This window comes from Periplaneta americana, chromosome 7 (genome assembly GCF_040183065.1).
Source record: "Periplaneta americana isolate PAMFEO1 chromosome 7, P.americana_PAMFEO1_priV1, whole genome shotgun sequence".
NCBI lineage: Eukaryota > Metazoa > Arthropoda > Insecta > Blattodea > Blattidae > Periplaneta > Periplaneta americana.
In genome coordinates this window covers 181,997,225-182,021,170 of record NC_091123.1, presented here as the reverse complement: position 1 = coordinate 182,021,170, position 23,946 = coordinate 181,997,225, and the positions used below count along the sequence as shown (strand labels likewise).

The 23,946-nt window shown below is 35.7% G+C and overlaps 1 protein-coding gene across 5 annotated transcripts in view; it reads left to right on the top strand.

Annotated features, from left to right (window-relative positions):
• Window positions 1–23,946, top strand: part of nuf (rab11 family-interacting protein nuf) — a 791,668-nt gene that overhangs the window by 42,127 nt on the left and 725,595 nt on the right. Inside the window, exon 1 of one of the 5 annotated variants that reach the window (XM_069832011.1) lies at window positions 20,973–21,193. The exons of the other annotated variants lie outside the window; for them this stretch is intronic. The gene's annotated coding sequence lies outside the window, so the exon portion shown is untranslated. Of the gene's footprint in view, window positions 1–20,972; window positions 21,194–23,946 lie in introns of those variants that run through there. 5 annotated transcript variants of the gene reach the window in all.

Here is a 23,946-nt window from a genome sequence, read left to right as displayed (position 1 = left end):
TTGGGTAATTTTCGGCGCTGGATCCTGGACTCATTTCGCTGGTATTATCACCATCTTAAAAATAGGCTTAAGGACTTTACTAATAGACGGTAATTATACACAGTATTTAAAGGGTGTAAATGATATTTTGTTATTGAACTGTTGTATCAGTGAAGAATTATGTTGTGTAAGTGAAACGTGTTCCTGTCAGTGAAGCTTTATAGTTTATAGTGGCAGTACAAAGTATTTGAACAGTGAAATGTTTTTGAAGTGTTAGTGAAATCAGGTATGGACTCTGAATGAGATGTATGTATATATGTATGTATTTATTCACACTGAAATGGGTATATACCCGGTGGCAATGGCAACTAATTACACTCAATAATGACAATAATAAACTTATTAATTAAAATACAATTAATAATAATAATACTAATAATTAATACTAACAATAATTTATAATAATAATAATAATAATAATAATAATAATAATAATAATAATAATAATAATAATAATAATAATAATAATAAGGAATATCCTAAATTAAATGAAGCACGATCACTTAAAATAACATTTAAAGTAAATATAATTTGTATCTTAACCCTAAGTTCGAACTAAGACCCACGAGTGTGACAGGTTCATACCTGCACAAGTACCTTTCGGCACTACACTTATTTCGCTGTCAACTCACTCACTGCACTGATTCTACCTGATTTCACTAACACTTCTAACCATTTCACTATTCAAATACATTGCACAGCCACTTCACTGACACAAACACACTTCACTTACACAATAGACTTCACTGACACTACACACTTCACTTACATAATACACTTCCTCACTGATAGAACACTTCAAATAACAAGATATCATTTACACCCTTTAAATAGTGTGTATAATATACTACCGCCTATTAGTAAAGTCCTTAAGCCTATTTTTAAATACATTTTTGGTTGTTGGTAAAGCCTTTAGTAAGTCTGCAGGCAAGCATTCCAGTCTCTGAAGAAGCTGTTAGCTGACTGAGCTACGGCTGGAGTTTACTCTCATTATTCATGTTGTCTTTGTCTCCAACTATAGGGACATCATTTTATTTTTACTTCAATTTTTATTGTACCTGAGATTTTTAATGTACTTCACTCCCACCCCTTCCTTCTACTAATGAAGTTTAACCGTTCTCCACACAGATCCAAGACCGCATATACAGTCATAGTAGCTTTATGGTCAAAGTAAACAAAAATATGTTCGCGTTTTCCAGTGACGAAAGAGCTTTCAATATTCAATCATTTTCGCACAAGTACTGTCGTCCATTTGCCTACGTCGTATCTCGATTTCCCCCATCAGCTTTTATTCGCCAGCTAGTGGCTGGGCTGTCTTAGCTCTTTTCTGAAAACATTAATTTCTGTTAGGAATTGGACGTCTGCATAATATTATACAACTATTTAAAATAACTTAAATAAAAGGGACTCGTTAAGTAATTAACTGTCACGTGATTGCCTCCCTTTCTACGACCCTACGAACGGACAGTAGATAGTATGTCTGAGTAATTTTATCTTTTCGGATAGGGCATAAGTGAAGATTGAATTTACAGTACGTAAGGTACTCCTTTATAGAGTAGGTACAGAATTATTTCAACATGAGTTACTAGTACGAAGGACGAAACTGGTAATTGGAATTAGATGCAATAGTCTATAGTGCGATAATATGCACATTAGAACTGAAGCCTGTATCGAAATGAACGGCCACCATTTTAAAAAATGTGTTTAAATATCCATATTATGATTATTTTTAAATTTAACTTCATTCTCTATATTGTACGCTAATGTGCTGTAGACAGTATAATATACACTACATAATGAATACGTCCACATGGACAGCTCAGTTCGTGAGTAAAAACACTCATTGTTAATACTGTACTGTATTTTGATTAATCAAAAACCTAATGAAAATGATCAAACTCAAAAGCGAAATACTTCCTAGTTTACGTAAATGGATGAACTACTTTTCTTCCCTCCCATACCTAGTAAAGTGATTTGGTTGTATATTACGCCAGTATCATCGAACTCCAGTCGTGGAAGGGTTTAGCAAACGGCGATGATCCAGAGGTATAGGCAAGTTAATATTTAAAATGTTAGTAAAAATAAAATGATGTCCCTGATAAGCATGAGTAAGCGAATGATGTGTTTTCTCAGAAGGCTGCAACATTTACAGTCGGTAAGACACGAATCCTCCTTGACAAGAATGAAATTTTCGACTCTTCGCACGTAAGTTTAAAACGAAGGGCAAGGAAAACCACAATATATGTCGGTCAGGATAGACGATTCTACGACGGGAATTCGAACCGGATGTCTCCCGAATCGGTCGCAGCATTCGGAATGAGGAAGTGGTTCGTTGTATGCCCTCCACGTTGCCGCGACTTCTTTGCCCCCCCACCCCCACCCACAATGCACTGCGCTGCAGGGAGAACAGTTCTGACTGCAGTGCTGTCTAAGATTAAACAGAGGATTCTGTTGTTCATTTCTGTCGCATGTGTGAAACAGGTCAAAATCTAATATCTGTACATGGTTAAAATGTATGTCTCCATATTATTTTATATTAGTTGTAACGTTTTTCTCCGTTATAAAAAGAGATTTCAATTCAAATATCTTGGAGCAACAGTAACAAATATAAATGATACTCTGGAGGAAATTAAACACAGAATAAATATGGGAAATGCCTGTTATTATTCGGTTGAGAAGCTTTTGTCATCTAGTCTGCTGTCAAAAAATCTGAAAGTTAGAATTTATAAAACAGTTATATTACCGGTTGTTCTGTATGGTTGTGAAACTTGGACTCTCACTCTGAGAGAGGAACAGAGATTAAGGGTGTTTGAGAATAAGGTTCTTAAGAAAATATTTGGGGCTAAGAGGTATGAAGTTACAGGAGAATGGAGAAAGTTACACAATACAGAACTGCATGCATTGTATTCTTCACCTGACATAATTAGGAATATATTTTGATGTACCGAAGTACATATGATATTTCCATGCAGATATTCTGCGTCATCATATGATGAAAGAGTGATGGAACGGAGAAAAATTCTCTCCGGCGCCGGGATTTGAACCCGGGTTTTCAGCTCTACGTGCTGATGCTTTATCCACTAAGCCACGCCGGATACAACCCCGACGCCGGTTAGAATCGTCTCAGATTAAGCTCCATCTCTTGGGTTCCCTCTAGTGGCCGCCCTCTGCACTACGTCATAGATGTCTATGAACGCAGGACCGAAGTCCATACATGTGTTGAGGTGCACTCGAATGAGTGACTGGTTGGCCGGGATCCGACGGTATAGGCGCCGTCTTAAATCACAAAGTGATTTATTACGCATATCATATATATATATATTGATGTGCCGAAGTACATATGATATTTGCCGAAGTACATATGATATTTCCATGCAGATATTCTGCGTCATCATATGATGAAAGAGTGATGGAACGGAGAAAAATTCTCTCCGGCGCCGGGATTTGAACCCGGGTTTTCAGCTCTACGTGCTGATGCTTTATCCACTAAGCCACGCCGTTCCATCACTCTTTCATCATATAATTAGGAATGATCAATGGTTGAGCTGTTTGGACTTTATCCATTACTAATTTTGAAAATTGTAGCACAACGTTTTGAAGAGTGGATCTCTCTTCGTCATCAGGTGAAAACCTACTGTGGGGATCGTCACAAACAGCTAGCGTGTCTGACTGATCGACGACCGTGAGGTCGGTGCAAAATATGTTTTTTTTTCGATAGAATTTAGCATATAACGGTACTGTAAATATCTTTGGCGTATTACATAATGAGGTGTGTGCACTACTGTGCACGAAAGTTGTAATTCAATAAGAAAATGATAATAAATACTATATGTAAGTCAAAATTAGACTATCTGCCTAAAAAGCAGGCGCTGTGAATAAGACGTTTACACGCAGTTCTTTGATGAACGTTTTGTCGGGGTTTATCCTTGAAATAATAATAATAATAATAATAATAATAATAATAATAATAATAATAATAATAATAATAATAATAATAATAATAATAATAATCTATACTAATAATAAATCTGTAGCCGAAATTTTTCTGGTAATTTTCGATTTTCCAAAAATAATTGGTCCTAACATATATAATTAACCACCCTGAAACCGAAAATCGCTTTTTTTTTTATTTTTGTTTGTATGTCTGTCTGTCTGTCTGTCTGTCTGTCTGTCTGGATGTTTCTTACCTTTTCACGCGATAATGGCTGAACCGATTTATATGAAAATTGGAATATAAATTAAGTTCGTTGTACCTTAGATTTTAGGCTATATGACATTCAAAATACGTTATTTAAAAGGGGCGTTATAAGGGGGCCTGAATTAAATAAATCGAAATATTCGCTTATTATTGATTTTTGTGAAATATGTTGCATAACAAAAGTTTCTTTAAAAATGATTTCCGATAACTTTTATCCTTTGCAACATTTTGATAGGACTGATATATTTAATGAGATAAACGAGTTTTAAAATTAAAATACAATGCCATCTAAGGCGGTGTAATGAAATGAAAAAGAAATGACTACGTCTAAAATGGGCCTTGGACAACAACAATCGAAAGCTATGAAACATAGCCTACAGAGGATGTTTCTGTGTTTGTATGAAGTAATATCGGAAGCTAAATTAACCGATTTGTATAATTAATTATTATTTCACCATTGGAAAGTGTAGTTTCTCTAGATGGACATAATGCTATAATGTTATTACAGTAACTTCTGAGAGCTCTCTGGACCAAAATGACCGCATTTTAATTATTTCAATACAATTTAAATTAAGTAACATATTAAACGATTTATCCTTCTATCAAACACGAATGTTCCCTGGATCAAACGTCCTATTTTATTTATGTAATTACTTTATATTTATTTCTAACAGGTGCAGTGGAGCGCACGGGTACGGCTAGTAGTAATCATAATAATGCTAGTGATAATGATAACAGGAGTAATGATGACCATGAATAATAATAATAACAATAATAATAGTAATAATAATAAACTTTTCTGATACTATTTTATTTACGACTGCACCCCTGCATGGGAATCAAATAAGAAACTTTACTGAGAAACTTTGAGTGATTTAAAGCGGACGTGATATTCATTCCGATTGCTAGGAATCTTGTGAGTGCTCATATACATGTAGCAAAATTTCCGCCACTGAATTCAGTGTCTAAGCCGCTGACTTCCTCAAAGAGATTAAGATGCCTTCCGTCCCGTAAGGTTTCTAATTTCTATACAGCACGAAGCTGTAAAGTTTCTCCTTTTCTTGCAGAGGGATGTTTGTTCCAATTTAAGTTTCACTTAACGTCGCAAGTATCCTGGAAGCGTACCTAGTTTTTTTAACACAAGGTGTTGTTTCGAAGTACAAGCTGTCCAGAATATGAATGTAACATACCCAGCCTGCGCCTGAAATTGCATGACTTCCCTATCGTGACTAACTCTGCACAAGTTTCGTGTGCTGGTCTTCGTTTCGTGGAAGTCACGGGCTACGGACTGTAAAGGGTCTATTCAGGACACAGACAGTAGTTCCAAAACGTTGTGAAATTCTTCCAAATACAGTATTTGCTTAGTTCAAAAGACTGAGGTATTTTAGTTTACACGCTACACTTGTGTGTATTGTTGGATGCCTATGAAGTAGGGCAACTCTGTAGCATCTTGATATCCCCTCTCATATTCGAACAGTCCAAAATACTATTGGATGTTCATTTCCAGTGTTGCCAACAGTTGTTCGTATAATCCCGCTAGATGACTTTCGAAAACCCGCGATTTTCTAGTAAATATCTCTAGATTTTAATATACAGTAATAATAATAATAATAATAATAATAATAATAATAATAATAATAATAATAATAATAACGGTCAAGATAGAGCATCCGCCTGCCAATGTAACAAATATTGGATACTTTTTTCATTCCCCATGTGGCGCTGTAAAGCAATTTGGAACACTTTTATCACAGACACAACATATTTAAATTCTTATTGCACGATATATGTTACCGTTAAAACCCAAAATCCGACAAAACCAGTTTCAACTAATAAAAACTAGTTTGAAAATACAGATAGATAGAAAGCGAATTTTCGTAAGATCTAGAGTCAATGACAAGTTAGGTTTGGTTTGTATAGAGTTTTTTTAGGCTTTTACCAAACAAAAACGTAAACATACCAAACCTAACCTGACATTGATTCTAGATTATACGAAAACTCACTTTCTATCTGTATTTGCTTAAACTAGTTTTTACTAGATGAAACTGGTTTTGACGGATTTCGGGTTTTAACGGCAACATATATAATATGGAATTATCTCTACATTGACACATCCATTATTTCACAGAACACACACTGAACGAATTAAACGTTATTATGAAAGTCGCTTATAATGCTAATATGAATTTCATTTCAGAAATTTTAAAGATTAAAAACCGCTAGTATTCCCGCTAAGCGGGATAATATAATTTTACCCGCGAAATGGTTATCCAAAAAAAGCTAGATTTAGCGGGAAAACCGCTGAATTGGCAACATTGTTCATTACAAAGTGTGTCATGACGTCACTGTTGTGAGTCAGCGATTTGAAGCGAGTTTCAGCTTTTATGTCAGAGAAGTTGCCTATTAATGAAGGCGTTCAATCTGAACTTCAGAACGTGTACGGTATAACTTGAACGTCGTAGCAACAGATGGCGGTCTGTATAGTCTGAGTGCTACCATAACCTCTTTCGAACTGTGTTTTGCGCGGGCAAGTCGTACGCAGGGTATTTGTTATCATCGGTTGCGTACGGCAACATTCCACAACACAAATCAAATGCTCCGTGTCCATGTTGACCGTCCAAGTTAACGTCAACAAATACGTAAGTAATCGTCTTAACCCTCTCTCCATATCCCGACAGTAAGAAAAAACTCACCTCAGTACGTGTTTCTAAACAGTTCACATTCCTGCCACTACTGGCGTTACCGTACGTATCGGTAAGTACTCTTTAGAATGAACGCCGTACTTGCTAGGCAACTTCTCTGGCACATAGGTAATACGCCTCTGTGGAAGTGTAGGAAGATTGAATTCTCTAGCCACATGACATACAGCGAGCCATGCCACACTTTGAACTGAACATCCAGTAGAAGCGAGTGCTATGGACAAGTTGCAGAAAGCATTAAAGAGTGAAACAAATTCGAGCAGCGAGAAATAGTACCTGAAAAGGGACTGTGCTGGGACAGAGCTCAAAAACGTCTGGGCGGATTGTCAAAACTGTAATGAAGAAGTGTATGTGTTTTCATGACACTTTATTTTCTAGTTTGTCTTGAAACCTAGAGGATTCGGACGTGTAGTTTACATACAGGGACATCATTTTATTTTTACTTCAATTTTTCTTGTACCTGAGTTTTTTAATGTACTTCACTCCTACCCCTTCTACTAGTAAAAGTCCACACCTGTGGAGTAACGGTCAGCCGCGAAACCAGGTGGCCCGGGTTCGAATCCCGGTCGGGGCAAATTACCTGGTTGAGGTTTTTCCCGGGGTTTTCCCTCAACCCAATACGAGCAAATGCTGGGTAACTTTCGGTGCTGGACTCCGGATTCATTTCACCGGCATTATCACCTTCATTTCATTCAGACGCTAAATAACCTGAGATGTTGATACAGCGTCGTAAAATAACCCAATAAAATAAAATATATCTACTAGTAAACTTTCAACAGTTCCCCACACAGAACCGAGGCCGCGTATGCAGTACAGAGTTAGTGAGTATAGTACGTTCCAGAAATACGTTCGCGTTTTCCAGTGACGAAAGAGTTTTCAACATTGAATCATATTTTCGCACACGTACTGTCGTCCGTTTGCCTACGTCGCATCCCGGTTTCCCGCACCTGCTTCTGTTCGCCCCTCTGTAAAGTTTAGTAGCTGGACTGTCTTAGATCTTTTCTGAAAACATTAATTTCTGTTAGGAATTGGACGTCTACGTAATATTATACAACTGTTTAAAATAACTTAAATGGAAGGGACTCGTTGAGTAATTGTCACGTGATTTCCTCCCTTTCTACGACCGTGTGACAAAACCACTTTAACGGACAGTAGATAGTATGTCTGAGTAATTTTATCTTTTCGGATCGGGCAGAAGTGAAGATTGAATTTACAGTACGTAAGGTACTCTTTTATAGAGTAGGTACAGAATTATTTCAACATGAGTTACTAGTACGAAGGACGAAACTGGTAATTGGAATTAGGTACAATAGGCTATAGTGCGATAATATGCACAAAAGAACTGAAGCCTGTATGGAAATGAACGGCCACCATTTTCAAAAATGTGTTTAAATATCCATATTATGATTATTTTTCAATTTAACTTCATTCTCTATATTGTACGCTAATGTGCTGTAGACAGTATAATATACACTGCGTAATGAATACGTTCGCATGGACAGCTCAGTTCGTGAGTAAAAACACTTATTGTTAATACAGTACTGTATTTTGATTAAACGAAAACCTAATGAATATTATCAAACTCAAAATTGCGATATTTCCTAGTTTACGTAAATGAACTACTTTTCTTCTCTCCTATACCTAGTAGAGTGATTTGTATTTTACGCCAGTATCATCGAACTCCAGTCTTGGAAGGGGGAGCAAGCGGTGTTTCAGGTTTTAGACCTTTAATCCAAGGATATAGCCAGGTTAATATTAAAAATGTTAGTAAAAATAAAATGATGTCCCTGTATAATGAAATTATGCATGCCGAGCAACAGTCAGGCGACATAGAGTCTGATCGTAACTTGACCTTGCTGACAGATGGAGGAGAGAGAAGAGAAGAGAAGGCAGGGTTCACGACTCTTGTGCGTTCACTGTAGAATTGCCGTTTCCAGGCGACGGATCCACTATTTGTTGTCATTCTTAATGTTGAATAGCAGTGACGTTCAGAAGAGCACGAGACGAAAAGTTTTGACATATACCTTTCTTTATGTAGCTGTTGAAATAACAATAATAATTCGTACACATACACCACACAATTCCTTGCGTATTACTAAAGCAATAGTACGATCATGTTCTTATGAGAGGGAAGTCAATCTTCAATTTCTTCGTCGTGAATTGAGTATGGGTTCCTGGTTTAGTAGCAGTGGCGGCTCGTGGGTATTGACTTAAGGGGGGCTGCATACAAAAATAAACCAAGCAACTTAATTAATTTAAAGATTAATTCCTTGCGCCTTGTCTTGTAAGTTGTGTTTAAATGAGGCAGGCTCATGTCAGTAGATTTACTGGCATTTAAAAGAATCCTGCGGGACAAAATTCCGGCACATCGGCGACGTTGATATAAACCCGGCAGTTGCGAGTGTAGTTAAATAAATCATAATTTAATTTTTTATATGCAGATTTGAACCTTAGAAATATCTAACTGGCGATGTTGTAGTTGGTTGTATATATATATATATATATATATATATGTGATACATCAATAAATGAAAAAAAAAATAACTGAGCCAGAAATTGAATTCAGGATATTCAAGAGTATGCACCAGGGCGCTTGCCTCATTTATTGTGATGTTGTTAAATTTTTCAGATTCCATTATGGTTTGAAAACATTCTAGCAATGGCTCCTTCTTCTCATGAACAACATTTACTGTTCTTATTTTAAATTCATCTTGTTGCCCCAGCTGATGGAATTGTCTTTGAAACACATTAATCTAATACAGTCTGTGAGGAGATCGAGAGAAGAAAGCAGGGATACTGGATAAATTAGTAAAAAATATGCGAGCCTTTGTATTTTGTTTAGCGGCTCTTTCCATTATGAGATTCAACTGATGGGCACTTACTTTCACATTTCTCCTGAACTGTTAAGGTACTGAACTGAATAGACTGTAAATATTGTACAGAATAAAAACTTTGTTGCACTTGTTATACTCACAACGTTGAAGAAAACGTATTTAAAACTGCGCGCTACTGACAAACTGCTGCAAATTTTGCAGCGCCTGGAGACTCTGGATTCACGGCGAGGGGCAGCAGGGGGAGGGGTAAAACTAACGCGCAAAACATCCGAGACGAGACTAGCAGCTCCAGGGGAGGAAGTGGCTTCACCAATCCGTCCTTGTCTCTGGTTTCGCTCTGGCAGCATCAGGGGAGGAAGCGACTTCACTAACGATTGCGTGCATGTCATTGAGAGCGTTTTTTTTTAATTCGAGCCGCTAAATAGAGACTGTATAATAAATGTATTTCACAACATAAAACGAGACAAGAGCCACAAATGTCTGGGGGTGCTGCAGCTCCGCAGCCCCTCTTCGAAAGCCGCCCCTGTTTAGTAGCAGTAAACGCTACCACAGTCTACTATATACAGTCGCGAAGCTTGAGGTGATTTTTTGCAAATCTCGCGATAAAGCGCTCCAAGCGGTTAGCAACTAGAAACAATAGACTGTCCACTGTCGACTTTGGACTGTGTCGTATTTCCATCGAGTGCTAGATCGTTGCGTATTTCACATTGATGCTCGTGAAGGAAAATCCTAACATCTATTTCTTATTTTACTTCTAGATGCAAAAAGTGGTTAATAAACAGCAGGAGGGAAGATCTAATGACAAAGAATGAAGCATATCTTTATAATAATATAAAGTTTTGCTCTCTTCATTTCGAAAACACACAATTTATGAATGAAAACAAAAATAAATTAATCTGGAATGCAGTTCCAACTTTATTTGATGTTTCAAATAAACCTGTTCTGTTATTACCTGCAGCTGAGAAACAAAAGCTTTGCACTAATTCTACGTCTGTATCAGCTGATTCCTTGAATAATTGTACATTTTCAGACAACTTAGGCCTACTTTTTTTTTTTCAAAGGATATGTTTTTAATTATAGCTGTTAATTTTGTTGTTATTTTTATTTGTTACTTTACTAGAGACGTAGAAAAAGTAAGTCTATTACAATAAAATTTATTGATCACATTTTATTTCCAATTCTGGTGTGATTATTATTGCTTAACTTCATCCCACTTTGTTAACTACGTAAGCCTACACTACAAGTACCGGTACACGTAAGTTACTCCCATTAATTCATATTTCCATTATTATTGTTGTAAAGGGAAATGCAAATTAATATTTATTGGTTTCATAGTTAATTATCGCTATAATCTTGAATGAGTGAAGCGATTATAGTAAATTTCAGTTCGTTTTGCACAAACAAAAATAATATTAACCTATTTCTTGCAGGTATCTTCGAGTGTATGGTGGAATTTAATATATTTCATTAAAATAATAAATGAACTTTATGCATTTAATATTTCAATAATGGAAGGAACCTGTTAATTTTTCCAAAAGAACACAACGAAAGTGTAACATATTTTGTCATCTGCTAGGAGAGATCTGTGATGATGAGGCAATAGTAGCGATCCTAGTGGTGGGCAACTACCCATGTTTGCATTTTTACTACATATTGAGCTTCGCGACTGTATATAGTAGACTGTGCTACTACGAAACGAGGGAATTTTGTTTCGTACATATATATTTTAAGAACAGAATGATTCAATAAATCATATGATAAATTGCGGGAGTGTGTCTTTTCTTAAGTGATTTAGTTTTGTACGTATCTGTGTTGTATAAAATATTATTAATAGAATTTAAATAAAAGATTGGAAGTGTTCCTTGTAGGCAAGTGATTTCGTTACGTGTATTTGTTTCTATAGAAAAAAAAAATTCAATGAGTGTGATAAAAATTGGGAGTGTGCCTTGTGCAAAGGCGCTGATATTGTGTGGTGAGGGTGATTTCTGTTTTGAAACTGTTGCTGGTACATGTGGAGAGTTCTTCTTCCGTTTCCGCGAGCCTCCCCATAACACATCCCCATACCATCCCATCGCACCTCCTCATACTCATCCTCTTTCACAATAGCCCTGCCGAGACTCTGTAATTCGTTACCTGCTAGCATCAGGCACTGTCGAAATAAAATTGAATTCAAACGCAAACTTACTAGGCACTTGGTCAGTAATTGAGACTCGTTCAGACACGGTTTATTGTAAATAGTGCTCTTAATCTATCACAAAATATCTCAATATATGGTAATTTCATCACTATAGAATTTTGTTATTGTAGGTTTAATTTGTAATTCAGTAAATACAAAAATATTCTTTGTTCTTAACTTCTATGATAAAATGTCTAGCTTTCATTAATCAGGTAATCTTGTCGTAATTTAATTTTTATTGTAATTGTAAATTTAATATTAATTATAATTTTATTCTTCATATTATAGTTTTTTATTATCCAATTTAATAAACCCTATTTCACCCTGAGGTATATTAGGGTTATAGTTGGCATCAAAATACATATTTTATAAGCAATAAACAATATAATACAAAATTGTGGTCACAGTTACAATTCACATGAATTATGTAGAAGAATGCACCTTAATGAAAGAATGGATCCTGTTAAAGATGAATGAGATGTTTGAGGAATAATCAATTCAAAGATATACAAGAATGTCTAACCGTTTCAGAGTAAATACACGACCTAAAAAGATAATCATTAGCACATTAATATAATAAAGATAGTTGTAATCCCCTGGTAGAGGGGCAGAGAAGGCCTGACAGCCTTATCTCTAAATAAATACTACTAAATTCTAACACATTACCATGTCGGCTAAATCGGGAAAGTGTAGACATCCATTCTCAATTGATGATTAGACTGAACTGAAAGGAAAAGGTATTGAACATTAAAATTAAACAAACAACAACAACCCTTCTCGTCTCTTACAAATATATATCAACAAACAAACAGGGGTGCACACATTCGCATACATTGACATACGCCCGCGCAGAAACATTTTCGACGGTAACTTAGGTTGTTTAACAAAAAGGGTTCCTTATTGTTAGATCTATCATCCCTCAGAGTTTGTCGCAGAGGTTTTGAATCACCCTGTATAAACTTCTCTAGCTATCTTTTCCCTGCAATGCCAGTGGATTGGTTTCATATACGTTTATTTTAAGTCCGTAATCCTTTACAATTTCATATAAAGTTTTGGTTGTTCTTTATATACTCTTGAAATGAAACACATGTTTGCTGAACTTTCTGAAGTATGTCTGTGCGTTTGCGTGTCTTCAAACAGTTGCGTAGCCGTCCTAACCCGTCTATTTAAGTTCTTTAACGAGGTTAGGTTCTTGGGGTTCAAGGACGCGTCAGCTGGGACTTTTCTTTCAGTGTCTGGACTTAATATTTTATGAGTGGAGAGAAATTGTTTCGTTTATCGTGTTTATAGTCATTATTTTCTCCGTCAGTTGTAATTATGCCTCCCTCTCATCCCATTAGCCCCAATAGTATTGTTTACGCTCTATATTGAATACTTACGATAACGAAATTATATAATCTAAATAGAGTTCTGTAATTTAGGCTTCTGTTTGTCTTTGATGGCCTTGTAGTGGTTACCGCGCTTCACATTCTGCCCGAAGCTCGCGAATTTTCAAAAGTGATAAACTTTTTTTCACAATGGCAGGGGAGTGAGTGAGTTAAACAAGTTAATTTTGATTATAATATCATTAATCTTAAATTTAACCATGGAATAAAACAAAAAAGAAGAAAATGTAGAAGTAAGGAACAGTTTAGAGTAAAAGATTACATTTTTGAAAGGAGGTTATATTTTCGGAAGAGCATTTTTCAAGCGAAGACATTAAAATTTAGAAAATGAAGTATTATATCTTCTCCTCCAACCACTATTATTATTATTATCATTATTATTATTATTATTATTATTATTATTATTATTATTATATTGTTATTATTATTATTATTATTATTATTATTATTATTATTATTATTATTATTATTATTATTATTATTATTATTATTACTTCTACTATTATATCTTAATGTACAAACAGAAAATATCTACTTATCGATGGATTTTTAGGCAAATTCATTCATACATTCAAAGTTTTCTGCCTGAGGGCAGTCTTTCACTGCAGTCTAATCTTTCCTATTTTCCGCCATCCTCTTAGTCTCCGCATATGATCCATGTATCTTAATTTTATCTATCATTCCTTCCAGTACATCCTTCAGTAAACAGTTTCTTCTTAGCCAGTGACTCATCCAATTTCTTTGTCTCTTTCTGATCAGTTTCAGCATCATTTTTTCTTCATCCACTCTTACCAACACAGCTTCGTTTCTTATTCTGTCTGTCCATTTCACACGCTCCATTCTTCTCCATATCCACATTTCAAATGCTTCTAGTCGTTTTTCTTCACTTCGTCGTAATGTCCATGTTTCTGCTCCCGTACAATGCCACACTCCACAATGAATAAATGAGTGAATAAATGAATGAATGAATGAATGAATGAATGAATGAATGAATGAATTAATTAATTAATTAATGGATGAATAAATAAATGAATGAATGAATAAATAAATAAATAAATTAGTGATTGAATAAATAAATAAATAAGTAAATAAATAAATAAATGAGTGAATGAATGAATAGTGAGTGAATGAATGAATAGTGAGTGAATGAATGAATGAATGAATAAATGAGTGAATGAATGAATGAATAAATGAGTGGATTAATGAATAAATGAGTGGATTAATGAATAAATGAGTGAATGAATAAATGAGTGGATGAATGAATAAATGAGTGAATGAATGAATGAATAAATGAGTGGATGAATGAATAAATGAGTGAATGAATGAATAAATGAGTGAATTAATGAATAAATGAGTGAATGAATGAATGAGTGAATGAATGAATGAATAAATGAGTGGATTAATGAATAAATGAGTGGATGAATGAATGAATAAATGAGTGAATGAATGAATAAATGAGTGAATGAATGAATGAATAAATGAGTGGATGAATGAATAAATGAGTGAATGAATGAATAAATGAGTGAATGAATGAATAAATGAGTGGATTAATGAATAAATGAGTGAATGAATGAATAAATGAGTGGATGAATGAATAAATGAGTGAATGAATGAATGAATAAATAAATGAGCGAGTGAATGAATAAATAAATAAATGAGTGAGTGAATGAATGAATGGATAAATTAGTGAGTGAATGAATGAATAAATGAGTGAGTGAATGAATGAATGGATAAATTAGTGAGTGAATGAATGAATAAATGAGTGAGTGAATGAATAAATAAATGAGTGAGTGAGTGAATGATTGAATAAATAAATGAGTGAATGAATGAATGAATAAATGAATGAATAAGTAAATAATTGGAATGAAATTAAAAATGAAAATAATAACTCAAGTATATTTTGAATTACTATTTATTTATTTATTTTCCCTAACAGCAGTGAAACAAATGAGACAAATTTCTGTCATAAAAAATCTTTCCTGACTTTACGCTATAGACCTGTACATATAAATTCAGACAAGGTTTTCTGTTCCACACATGTTAATGCATGCAGAGTGGATGCAGGCAGACTCCTCCAATAATTACAATCTCGGCATATTCTTATTTGCCATAATTCTGGCGGTGACTTCTCACAAGTGTTGTCAATTCATCCTCCCCAGACTCCAAGCGGACTTAATCACCGGTGTTGAATTCAGTGTTAACTGTAGCTCAAATGGCTCCCCACTTCCGCTTCAACTTTTCTGGCACGACGCAAGTAATTCTGATGTCTTGCGTGTTCCGCTTCACGGTGTCGATTGAGATTCGGTGAGTCTGTTTGAAGATGTACGTGACATTTCTGTGTGCAATCGACCGTTGGTACTCGTTCAGTCGCAGTCTGTGCAATGTCTTCTGACTCTGTTCAGGTGAATGCATTACACTCGCTGGCAGCGATGGAGCGCCTTGACCCTGACAGAATTTTGATAGCCGGACACTTCGTAAAATATATTTCCGGCTTCCACTTTCAATTTCTTCAAAATAAGAATTTCATTTTCTAGCCTGTGTTCGTAGTTAATATCTCCGACGTCTTGGTACTACCCCAGATCACAATGTATACAGGATGTTTTCGGAAATGACCTAGTCGAAAGTTACAAGCGAAAATAGTTGTGTGAAAATGAAATAATTTTATTCCTCTGTACACCTTATTTATGTGTATTTATCTGTACATCTTACACATACTGTATTCATCTGACGTTGTTTACGTTGTCTACTTACAGTATTCCATTCAGTGCGCTGTCTGAGGGGTGGGGACAGGAAACTACACTAAAGCAATGCAGATAGCGTAATGTGTAACGGACATGGTCGGTCCTGATATGCATGTCTGTAGACAGCAGTGTATGTGTACAAGTTGCAGTGTCCAGTCGATCAGTCCTAGTGAAATGGAGGAACACGAGAGCGGAATAAGGAGACCTGATTTTCGAATATGGATGAGCCAATGGGAACAGTAGACAAGCTCACAGATTGTTTCAGGGACAAGTACCCACGTAGGAGACATCCGGCCCATACCATCTTTCCATGACCGTTCCAAAGGGTAAGGGAAGAAGGGCACGTGGTGCCAAATTACAATTCCATTTCCACACAACTATTTTTGCTTATAACTTTCGACTCAGTCATTTCCGGACCATGGTTCTTTATCTCAAATTGATACATGTGCCCTTCCCATCATCCCTGAAAGTTTGTAACACTAGCCCGGAAACACTCTGTATAGTCTAAAATGTTATGTTTCATTTAACGACGCTCGCAACTGCAGAGGTTATATCAGCGTCGCCGGATGTGCTGGAATTTTGTCCCGCAGGAGTTCTTTTACATGCCAGTAAATCTACTGACATGAGCCTGTCGCATTTAAGCACCCTTAAATACCATCCACCTCGCCCGGGATCGAACCCGCAACCTTGGGCATAGAAGGCCAGCGATATAGTCTATATATACAGTATATATAGTCCATATATATATATATATATGTTATGTTTTATTTAACGACGCTCGCAACTGCAGAGATTATATCAGCGTCGCCGGATGTGCCGGAATTTTGTCTCGCAGGAGTTCTTTTACATGCCAGTAAATCTAATGACATGAGCCTGTCGCATTTAAGCACACTTAAATGCCATCGACCTGGCCCGGGATCGAACCCGCAACCTTGGGCATAGAAGGCCAGCACTATACCAACTCGCCAACCAGGCCGACTATATATATATATATATATATATACCACACCTGTGGAATAACGGTCAGCGCGTCTGGCTGCGAAACCAGGTGACCCGGGTTCGAATCACGGTCGGAGCAAGTTACCTGGTTGAGGTTTTTTTCCGGGGTTTTCCCTCAACCCAATAACTTTCGGTGCTGGACCCCGGACTCATTTCACCGGCATTATCACCTTCATTTCATTCAGACGCTAAATAACCTAGATGTTGATACAGTGTCGTAAAATAACCCAATAAAATAAAAAAAAATAGATATATATTTTTAAGTAAGTTATTTTACGACCCTTTATCAACATCTTAGGTTATTTAGCGCCTGAATGAATTGAAGGTGATAATGCCGGTGAAATGAGTCCGGGGTTCAACACTGAAAGTTACCCAGCATTTGCTCATATTGGGCTGAGGGAAAACCCCGGAAAAACCTCAACCAGGTAATTTTCCCCGACCGGGAATCGAACCCTGGTCATCTAGTTTCGCGGCCAGACGCACTAACCGTTACTCCACAGTTTGGACATGACGAATATAACACTGAAACTATTCAATCAGGTAAAATAACTATTTAAATATTAACATAATGAAGTTGTTACTTGCTCGTATTTAATTTAAGTAACTTAATAGTCAACAGTACAAACTTCATCTCGGCTTCCTAAGCTTTTGAACTTGATATGTTCTAATGTAGACTGTATTACTTCACAATTTATCACATCAATTACAACATTCTATTACGACACATATCGGTATTCAGCCCATATGAGTCTGATAATTTCATGCCAACTTCTCTTAGCCAATGAAATAGGCTTGATGATACACAATATCCAATGAAAATTGTATACTGTGCTCTGTCGCCACATATGACACTCATAGTGTTTAGGTTATCGTACTAAAACGATAGCCTTTACAGCTACTTAATTGTTTTATTCCAAGGATGCCAAGGTCTTTTGATATTAGAGGTTCTTAACCTATAGGTCGCCATCCCCAAACATGGATCGCCTTGACTTTCGAAACGGATTGCCATAGCTTCCCATTTATATCCTCATAGTTGAATTTATTTTGGTCCTCTTCTACTGCTATGCAATAACTAATCTGCAAATTTCTCTTTAAAACACAACGGCTGGTTGAGCCTGAGGGTGGAGGCCCAGTTCTGTTCAGTCCAAGGTATATTGTACACCCACAAAACGCAAAAAATGATGAAAAATTAGAATTTTCAAAATATGACTATTTTAATAGAGAATTTTCTTCTCTTTAATTTGATATAAGAATTTTCGATTTATGCCTTTTGGTTTTCCAGATAAGTCCCATTTTCCAAAATTCTGCGTCATCAGCCACTGTCACTTACTTTTGGACTGCATTACGTTTGGAGTGATCCTCATAGCAGTCAATCCCCTCGTCCAGCATTGCTTGTAAAATAAACTTCTTTCTAGTCCCAAAATAGATGCATAGATATCAGGACATAATCATTAGATTGAAAAAAAAAAACTTTTTTACATAATGAAATAATTTATAATCTTTTACTGTTAATCATAAAACTGTAAATTTGTGTCAGTGATGTTGTACGTCATTTTAATAAGAGTCCAAAAGTAGAAATTACAATTCTGAGGATGATGGGCATAAACCCTGGGACAAACACCATCGCAGGATTTGTTGCATCAATGGAAATAGGGACAAAAATGCCAAAAAAAAAAACATTCAAATCCTGAAGTTAAAACAAGGCGGAGGTATTTGAGAGGCAGAAAGAAGCTGAAAATGGACAGACATGAAGCTGCTTAAGGGGTGACATATGACGATGGAGTCTTCTAGGCTCTGAAAGTTTGTGGCTCATTTCCTGTAAATAGTAATTTTAGAATATTTAATTCTTGCAAACATATCTCAGCCAAATATTGTGATACCAAGAAGATATTGGTGTCATTTTGAAGCTTGAAATGTCCCCCAGTGCCTGACAATGAGTAAAATAACATTAATGTAATTAATAATTATCTATGGATTTTTACATGATTTATGCAACATAAAATATTAGTATAAGTTACATATATGGTAATATTTAATTAATGTAAATAAAAATAAAAAATAGCTCTATGTCAGGCACTAAAGAATAGTTTTAGCTATAAAACAATGAAAAAATTGTGGCTCTATCTTAAAAACTGTATGAGCTATCATGTTTCAAGTTGCATGTCAAAATTATAAACAAAATAATTTTTATAAACAATTTAGACATAATTTCAAGGGATCTGTTCACTTCATTCTCTTTCTGGTACTATTCTCAATTGTATAAAAATTTTACAGGCAAAATTATACAAAACAAAATTTTTTGTATGTAGAGGCGTACATATACCTTAAGATAGGCCTCTTTGTTAGTTACTATTTAGACGTGGCCAACTACGTACCTGACTTTTGGAAGCCACAATGTGGAGGGCAAATGTTGAAAAGAGCCACATTTTTTTTTTCAGATGTTAAAAATGAAAATGAAAGCATTTTTTAAATTGAATCGGTCATTTTTAAAACCACATGATTCACATAAAATAAGTTTTGAGAAAAATATAAAAACTACCTATATTTAATGAATTTTATGTTAATTCTGTGACATTTTTAGAGACTGACCATAAATTAGTATGCTCTTTTACGAAAGCATTGTATATTCATTATCTCATTTCATTAAATCTAAAAAAAAAAAAAAGAAAAAAATTAATTCTTGGACTCATGTTGTTTTATCAAGTACACAAAATAGCAACTCCTGTATCCCAGTACAATATTTGTTGCAGTGTGAAATAGATTATTATACAGTATTCAGTTAATTTATATTGTTATTCTAAATTCAAATTCAAAATGGTTAATATCATTCACAAATTAAATTAAAAATACGATAGCTGACTTAAAAAAGTTCTACAAAAAATACACAAAATGCATATAAAAATGTTTAGTAATGATCGAGCTTACATTGTTTTGATTGAAAATGATGCGTCTATCCCTACCGGTAAATCATTTTCGTAAAAATGTGGACTCATGTGGTTTTACAAATGACCGATTCAACCGACAGACATAATTGGAATAATTCTTCTCGGGTTTTCAGTCAGCTGAGTTGGATATTTGCAGAGAGACCGGAGGAAAAAAGACCTTTGGGGAGACGTAGATGGGAGGATAATATAAAAATGGATTTCAGGGAGGTGGAATATGATGGTAGAAACTGGATTAATCTTGCTTAGGATAGGAACCGATGGCGGGCTTATGTGAGGGCGGCAAGGAACTTCCGGGTTCCTTAAAAACCATTTGTAAGTAAGTAAGTAAGTAAGTAAGAGTTAGATATTTGCAACTATCCAACTCACCTGGCTGAGAACCCGAGAAGAATTATTCGTTATCCAACGCCGGGAAAGCCTCAAATCCTACAATGTTACATGGTTGTCATAGTAGCGGCAACGACAAGAAATTCACACTAATTCGCTGTTTTAGAATTTTTGAAAAGCCGCTGAAGCATGGCCAATGAGCCTCCTGCTGCTCGCGAGCCGCGGTGTGGTCACCTAAACTATCTTATTTTTATTTCAAGAATCATTTGCTCTGTTTATGATATCCGCTGACGCATACTCTTTCCATAAATGCGCTCTGTATTTAAATATCTTCCCGCAGGGTTTATCTACCTCGTTTCGTGAGTTGAACCCGCGTTGTCTTGAGGTCGTTTATTATTGGACGTTGAACAATGGGCGATCCTAACCTTGAATATTTCGTCTCGGGAAGAAATTTTCGTGATTCCACTCCATTAGTTTGGAAGTGAAGTCAAGAACCCGCAACAGTAGCGCTGTCATCGTCATTGGCCTAGTTTCTGGCTTCACTAGACTCGTTCGTCTTCTGTTTCAGTCGTCATTTGTTTGCCGGCACCAACCGCTCGCTCTGACTCAGAAGGCGAAAAAAAAAAGTGAATTAAGAGGAAACTACAGTCAGAAAAACTTTGAGTGAACGCATGTGGGACAGTAGTTGCTTCTGTGCGGTATTGCGTTTGTGTCTAGTGAGTGACTTGGCATGATTGATTATGACTAATTGCGATTGTTGCCAGATAGTTATGAATGATTGTAAGAAGATGAAAAAGTGTTGATGGACTGTGACGTATTTCTGAGTTTTTAGTCTGAGAAGAAACCGTAGTGGGTGAGTTTGAAAATAACAGATGAGTATCTCGCAACAATGCACTTGCATGCTATTTATTTTCTACTGTTTGCATATTTATTCTGCCATTAAAAAACAAATCTTTTCCCAACGAATTTCTTTATTTGATAATAAGTATGTAAGTGATGCATATAAAGAGATTTTAATGTAAAGCATAATTAGGCTATACACTTGTATCAAAAGTGAGAATTATCTATAGTAACTCGCGATAACTTGAAGCAAGTAAAGAGATAGGTTTGGAAGTAATTCCGAAAAGACAAAGTATATGATTATGTCTCGTGACGAGAATATTGTACGAAATGGAAATATAAAAATTGGAAATTTATCCTTTGAAGAGGTGGAAAAATTCAAATATCTTGGAGCAACAGTAACAAATATAAATGATACTCGGGAGGAAATTAAACACAGAATAAGTATGGGAAATTCCTGTTATTATTCGGTTGAGAAACTTTTGTCATTCAGTCTGCTGTCAAAAAATCTGAAAATTGAATTTATAAAACAGTTATATTACCGGTTGTTCTTTATGGTTGTGAAACTTGGACTCTCACTTTGAGAGAGGAACAGAGAGTAAGGGTGTTTGAGAATAAGGTGCTTCGGAAAATATTCGGGGCTAAGAGGGCTGAAGTTGCAGGAGAATGGAGAAAGTTACACAACACAGAACTGCACGCATTTTATTCTTCACCTGACATAATTAGGAACATTAAATCCAGACGTTTGAGATGGGCAGGGCATGTAGCACGTATGGGCGAATCTAGAAATGCATATAGAGTGTTAGTTGGGAGGCCGGAGAGAAAAAGACCTTTGGGGAGGCGGAGACGTAGATGGGAAGATAATATAAAAATGGATTTGAGGGAGGTGGGATATGATGGTAGAGACTGGATTGATCTTGCTCAGGATAGGGACCTATGGTGGGCTTATGAGAGGACGGCAATGAACCTCCGGGTTCCTTAAAAGCCAGTAAGTATGTAACTCGCGATAACACCATAACATCCGTAAAGATGGTGATGCTCACTAGAATAGTCCCTAAATGTACAACTTTCTTTATTTAATTCTACAGTTTTTATGTAAATAAGTCATTCGTGAGATAATGTAAGACGTCGAAATGTATAATTAAACTCCAGCGCTGCTATTTCAACTGTCAATGAAATTGCTCGTCACTTTTTTGTGTTAACATTCCAGGTGTCCTTTGGTTTTCTGCACGGTCCGTCTCACTACATCTATATATATAATTTGAACTGGTAATGGAAATTACGGGAAAACGGCTGAACGGATTTTAATAAATGCCCCTCATTTTGAAGCTTGGAACCCAAAGTTTTTCAGAAAAATAGTAGTTTTCAGTGAAATGTCAATTTTCCTACATAATTTTCCTATTTTCCAAAATCCATCTGTCGTCAGTTTTGAGAACTAGCTAATTGCATTCAGAAGAAGCGAAGCGAGCATCAAGTCGGCCGTGCTGCATTTCAGAATAAAACAAAACACACACTACAGTAAACAATATTACACGAAGGCCATGATCTGGAAGAATGCTGACATATTTAGAGCTCAAATTAAATTGGTTATTAAAAACTTAACTTACTAAAAATAATTTACAGGTTCGATTCTGTGGTGTGTAATTTTCTGGGTACAGTTGTGTATTGGATATTAAAAACTACAAAACTTGAGGTGGTTTGATGACATTATTACCATTAGAAATGAAATATTATTGTAGTTAATGCCGTGATGTGACTATTTTTCATTAATTATACATATTAATGCTATATTAATGATGTGAAAGTGAAACGTTTTGGGGTTATATAAGTAGATGTAGAGAATAACTTAAATTAGATTTTGATTTCTATTTTTTACTGAGTGGCGGCTATATAGTATATATAGTATATGTTACTGAAAGCTCTACAACTTACGTAAGATAAAAATGTTATTAAAAATCAAATATTTTTATAGTTACTAATCAAGTGGGGTTGGGTCTTTTTCATATATTTAATGGCGGTGTGGTGTAGATGTTTATATGCGTGGTTCTCTTCAGTATTGGCTCGAGAGAGAGTATCTTTCATTATTATGGAAGCAAATAACTTTCAGAATGTCTGGTATTCTTCATTGAAAATAAATCTGAAAAATGTTTATTTGAACGTCTAATGAACTTAGTTTGCAGCATTTGCTGCACAAGCCACTAGTTCTGTGTAATTCTATTTCATTTGTACCTATATACAGAATACGAAATTCCCATATTTTACTAGATCATGGTTACAAAAATGGAGCGTAATCTCTCCAACACCGGCGCATGTTTCACTGATATGCTTCAACAGTATTAGCACCTTGTTTAGTTTGCCGTGAGCAAAAAATAGATTGAAATCAATGCTCTCCCATATATATAGAAATAATCGCTATGTATTCTTGACATTATCTATGAATTGAGAAATTTCCTTATATCGTACATAGCAGATCATTAACGTCTTCATAAGTTGCCACGTGTTTTTGTGTCGTGTGTATGAGCTCAGAAATTGGTATTGATTTATTACAGTTAACTGAACCTAACCAGATTTATCCAGACTGCATCCCTACTCACAAGTTAAAGTGAATAGAAAATTAACCACTTTTAGGAGCTGTTTTCAACGTCATTTCCGTTGCTTAGAAACGCCTGTTGCTTTGCCAACCCCTCAGCCCTCGATATTTATAGGGGAGCGGTTTCCTGGGTACGTGTAAAATATCTCACGTGATCCATATGAACATTTTCCAGT